Raw genomic sequence first — 6,277 nt, 5'->3', positions numbered from 1 at the left:
TCAATGGCGTGCAATAGGAGAGGCCTATGTCCAGCAGTGGACGAGAGTAGGTTGATGATGATGATGATGATGATAATTAATAAAGTTTTATTTTAATATTTCTTTCTAAGGTGTATCTATATTAATATCTACACTTGACATAAGTGACGTCAAAATGGCTCACCCCTGCCGAGCTCTGATAATTAGGGGTGAACTGAAAATCAGCACTGTGACAGCTAGTCTGTAACACAGCAAATGCTAAGTCCATCCCTATTGTCACACTATTGGTTGTTTAAAAGTTTTATAACATAAGAACGATTAAGGCCGAGCCACAACGGCTGCGTGTGCAGCACGTTGCGTGGCGTGCGCTGCGTGACTTGCGCAGCACCCCTGTCACACCAGGTGACGCGCACGTCACGCAACGCACGCCACGCAACGTGCTGCACACGCCACGCAGGCGCACGCTGCAGCTCAGTCATGCGTGCAGTAAAATAAAATACTCCTGCGACAGTACCTACATCATGTTATTATAACTCCCGTTGCAAATGGAAGCTGCTCACCTAATGCCGCCATTGCAATTAGAAGAAAAAAATGTCTCATATTTGAATCGAGATAGTTGAGAGTACATAATATTGTTCACCGACGCAAAATAGTTCACAATACAACAACCTTGTTTCCCAATAGTATCATTAATACCTAAAATCGATTCTTTCCCACAGGCCAAATTATTTTAAAACGTATTTGTGGTAATCTTTGTGCTATGTTGTAAATATACATTCATATTAACGAAAGATTTTAATTAGTTTTTCTTTTATCACTGAATCCGTATTAAAAACCAGCACGCGCACCGGCCGAGTTGTAAATAAATACAAGTGGCTGCGCGTGTACACGCACAGCACCTATGCAGCACCGAGCTGTGCGCGTCCGAACCTGCTCGGTTCGCCCTCTCATAGGGAACGCAGTTAAACACAACGTCATCACTGCACGCAACGAAGCGATGTTGCCGCTCCGCTGCGTGGACGCGTGCACGCAGCCGGTTTGTCTCGTCGGAGCTGCGTTGCGTGCAAGTCACGCGTACGCGCACGTCACGCAAGCGGTGTGTCCTCTCTTATGAGTTTTCATATTCTACAACGTAGCGGGACGCGTACGTGCACGCGCACGTCACGCACACGCATCCGGTGTGGCCTGGCCTTTAATGCCAAGCTATGTTAATTTCATTGTTGCTGGTTCAACAGGTATTTTTGTATATTTTGTTTGTTTTGTTTTCATTGTCTTTGTTTTCTTGTATGTGTCTGGCAATAAATAATTCTTATTATTATTCTAAATCCTTCTAATATTAACGTTTCAGTGTGAGATTCGCAGTTTCAGACGCTGGTGATTTATAGCTCTTAAGAAGGAAGTTCAACACAAAAATCTCTATATGTATGTCTATAAGATTCGAGGAGTTCCCTGGATTCCTCATGGATCTCATCATCAGACCTGGGATTTGATAAAAACGGGACCAACTTGCAACTATATACTTTCGGCAAAAAATCGGTTCACCAATGACGGAGTTATGAGGTAACATACATACAAATAAAAAACCAACGGGTTGCACTCCGGGAGTGCCGGCAGAAGTGAAAACTCAATGACATCGTAACAGTTTTCGCTCAGGTCACGTGTCCGTCCTACGTTCTAGCGAGTTTATAATTTTTTCCCCCTCACAAAAAGTACACGGCGCCGCTAAAGAAGTTTTCACTTAAAAAATACGGTCGAGTCGATAACCTCCTCCATTTTTTTGAAGTCGGTTATAAAACAGTCTGCATACTAACCGGAATTAGGAACGTTAGCGGTAGCCAGGTTGGGCGGCGGCTGCGCGACCAGCGGCGGCGGCCAGCCCCCCCAGCCGCCCCACGCGCCCGGCGCCGGGCCCGGGCCCGGGGCCCCCGCGCCGGGCACGCCGGGCACGCCCGGGAAGCCGGGGGGATTGTTGAATCCTGTACACATTCAAAATTCATATTAAGGGACTCGTTTACTTCCCGATGGCGTAACGACCCATAAGAGGATCTTGGCTTGTGTCACAGAATAAATAATAGTACTAGGTACAGAGGACTCCCTCTCTAACAAAAGGCGTCTGTTACGATCAGGACAGTTATGGCCGCTAGGTGGCGACAGCGCCACGCGCGGCTTATGGCTAGCCACCAAAATTGGTGTGGTTAGGTACCTGGCGGGGGGTGGTGGTGTAACATACCTGGCGGGGGGTGGTGGTGTAACATACCTGGCGGGAGGTGGTGGTGTAACATACCTGGCGGGGGGTGGTGGTGTAACATACCTGGCGGGGGGTGGTGGTGTAACATACCTGGCGGGGGGTGGTGGTGTAACATACCTGGCGGGGGGTGGTGGTGTAACATACCTGGCGGGGGGTTGTTGGGGAAGCCGGGCGGCGGGGCGCCGGCGCCCGGCGGGAAGGCGCCCGCAGACGGCGGGAAGCTCATGTTGCCTGAGGACCAACAAAACATTTAGCGACCACTTTATCCCTAAACTTGGCAGCGTGCATTCTTATGCACGTTACACTTTTTAAAAATCTACGCAAAAAGTTAACAGCTTCATAGTATTTTTTGACGCGTATTTTTCGACTTGATACTATACTTAATTGGTAAAAAAATGTTTTATGTCGCTGGCATATCGGATTTTGAGGGTAGCACGCAAAATGTCAGGCCGCGCAGCTGCGTTTACTCATCGTGTGGGAAAAGTGGTACTTTTTAGTGATTTCCTTTTAGATTTGGGTCTATTTATGCTTGTTACATAAAAAGTTAATATATATTCTAAACAATAACGTATTTTTATTACTCATTGCACTGTTGTTATAGATAGCATGAACTCGTTTTATCGTATGTATCTACAAATGCACACCGCCAGCTTCTCTACTAAAAACATGCTTTTTTAAATGTATCTTTAAAGATACATTGCCAGGTTAAGGTTCCAGAATGTTCATTGTCTTTCTAAGAAATTATTGGGATTTTAGGACAAATTACGACATTCTATTATTAAAAGTATTAATTAACTATATCCTTCAAGTGTCATAATTATTACAGATAAGGCTACAGCAACAAAATAGAGCTCGCAATCGGGTTCCTCTTATTCCTCAACTCGGGGTCAGATCAGAAATAGACAGCAGCAGTTGCCTCCATCTTTACCATCTTCTCTAGAGAACCTAGACTTGTTATCAGACAGCGATCATGAAACAACAGCAGATAGCGATCTCAGTCCAGTGACCACTGCTAGCCTTGACCAGCATGCCACCACCACCATCGCCAAATCAGGTAACATTGCTTACATTTAGAATGATTCTCCAACTACAAGACAAACATTAAACCTCTCTGAACAAGCAAATGCGAATGCTCCAACATCATCCCATAATCCTATACCATCACTATTTTCAGGTTTATCAATCCTACATCTTACTCTTCAGCTTCAATGCTCCTTCCCTTGCAGTAGCTACTCGATAAAAAAAAACCAAAACTATAATTGTGACTAAAAAGAAGCCAGTCTAATCAAAACCTCTCACACTATATTGGAAATGTAGCGATTTACGGGAATTGGGGTAGTCAATATTGAATAGAAGTTTTAGAAAGGCCAGTAGTCACAGATAATGTGTAAAAAAATAAGCCACATAAAATGCTACTGTTGCAGGGGAAGGAGCACTGAAGCTGCAGAGTAGGATGATAAACCTGAAAATGGCGATGGTGTAGGATTATGGGATGGTATTGTGGCAGGTTCAGAGAGGCTTACTGATCGTCTCGTAGTTGGAGACTCACTCTGAAGATGTACTAGCAATGTTACCTGATTTGGCGATGGTGATGGTGGCATGCTGGTCATGGATAGCAGTGGTCACTGGGCTGGGGTAGCTATCTGTTGTTCCATGATCGCTGTCTGATAACAGATGTAGGTGCTCTAGAGAAGATGGTAAAGATGGAGGCAACTACTAATCTATTTCTGACCTGACCCCGGGTGGAGGAACAACAGCAACCAGATTGCGAGCTCTTTTTTGTTGCTGTAGCTTTATCTGTAATATCTGTGGCACTTGAATAATATAGTTAAATACTTTTAATAAATAGAATATCGTAATATGTCCTAAAATCCTAATAATTTCTTAGAAAGACAGTATATATTCTGCAACCTCAACCTGGCAATGAATCTTTGAAGATACATAACTCACCTCACAGTGAACCTGGCAGTGTCTCTCCTGGGATACATACCTAATTTAATGTTAATTTGTGAATCCTTGGCAGAGTGCATTTAAAGATACGTTTTATAAATAAAAAACTAAAATAGTAAGATTTTTTTTATTATTTTTGTACCCTTATGTCAACCCTTAGTATCCCTTTTTTCAAGAAAAAAACACTAAATTCGAGCAAAAAAAATCCTGCCAAGTTTAGGGTTATATTACACAGAGTGGAAAAATAAGTCGGGCCCCGGAGGGAAACTACCTTAAATCCTTAAGTAGGCTCATTTTACTTAAAGGAGGCATTCCTTTTCACCACACCAGCTCGGAAAGGCTTACCTTGCACTTCAAAAACTGATAGCAAAGTTGCATTTTATTCACATGTGAGGCAAAGTAATCAAATGCAAATTTTGAGTTATTTTCTTGTTTGCTGGTAGAATTGACTTTCAAATGATTATTTTTGGGTGATAAATATTTAGTAACATTCATTTGGATTTAATTTTGTTTGAAATTTTACATTTCATATTTGCTTCGGGTTGGTGTGGTGAAAAATTTTGTGTTTCACTCGGGGGCAAATTTTGTTTAACCCTCGTGCTTTGAAACCCTCGCAACGCTCAAGATTCAATTTTTCGAACCACGAGCGTAGCGAGTGATTTTGGAATCTTTCGCTTGCTCCGGTGTTCAGCACGAGCGGTAAAACAACAACTTTGCCCCCGAGTGAAACAAATAACTATTATTTTTAGAAAGAAACAATACTGCATGCATGGTATCGGTAGGGCGGGGGTAGTTACCGTTGGGCGGCTGCAGGGCGGGCGAGCGCTCGCCGGGCGGCGACTCGTCATTCTCGCTGGGGCTGCGCGCCTCCGGCTTGTTCTCCAGCTTGCCCCCTGTTCACAACAACACATTTATTGTAAATAAGTTTTTGGCAACAATTTCATTTTTGGTACACGCTTTTATCGCTGACTGTACTTTTCTTAGTTCTCATGGCCACCTCCTGTCTCCATCATCAGATCAGCTCGTCGGTACCATAATATTGCATTGTCATCCAATTTATACATGCATGCAAAATTTCAGCTCAATCTGAAACCGGGAAGTGGATCAAATTTAACTTCAACTTGCAGACAGACAACGGGACAGGTGATCTCTCACCTGTAAAAGCTTGTAAAAACCTTCCACATACAGTGCGACTTCAGTTACAAACAAAGGAACTTACTAGAGATGCAACGGATAGTTGTTTGACCGGATACCGGATATTCGGCCTGACCATCGGCCGAATATCCGGTATCCGGCCGCCGACTATTCGGCCAGCGGAACTATACCTACATTTCGGTTTTACAGGTGCGCATTCTGCAGGTTTGACCTGTTTCCTAGTGAACGTTCGCGCGGACACATTTCTGGGTTCGCGTGAGTGCGCGTGCAAGTCAGTGGAATGTTAAAATTGTTTTAAAATAATAAACAAGTACGATTATGATATTTATGATCAAAGACTGTTTCATAAATCCAATTAGTTTACTCCGAAATCAAGCAATTTTACTATCCGGTATTCCGCCGGATATTAAAATCATTGCCTGATAGGCCGGATACCGGATAGTAACCGAATATCCGGTGCATCTCTAGAACTTACCATTAAAGCTAGATACAGGGTAACAGGGTAGTTGTTAAAGTAAATGTTACACAAAAATAGACAAGCCCACCAGCAGAGTGGAAAAGAAAAGTAAAAGGAGTTAGGAATAGTTATTTACGATACAAGTGCGGAAAAGAGGAAATTCGAAACGAGTGGCAATAAATGAAAACACGACTGAAGGCAGTGTTTTAAATCGACACGAGTTGCGAATTATCTATTCGCACGTGTATCGTACAACGTTTTACAAAACATATGGCCCTTTAAACTTTTGACATATGCACAGAAAGTGCTATTTCCCGCACTAGGGAAAGTATAGGGCCATATGTACTGTAAAGGAGGTAACACATCATTGTTAGTCTTTGACTGCACCAGTGTCCGGGAGAGACTACACTTTTCATGACTGTCTAAGCTCCTAACTTGTATAATTTATTGACAGACCACCGGTCTGGCCTGGTGGGTAGTGACCCTAC

This window comes from Cydia fagiglandana, chromosome 24, assembly GCF_963556715.1.
Source record: "Cydia fagiglandana chromosome 24, ilCydFagi1.1, whole genome shotgun sequence".
NCBI lineage: Eukaryota > Metazoa > Arthropoda > Insecta > Lepidoptera > Tortricidae > Cydia > Cydia fagiglandana.
Note: the sequence above shows the minus strand (reverse complement) of the source record.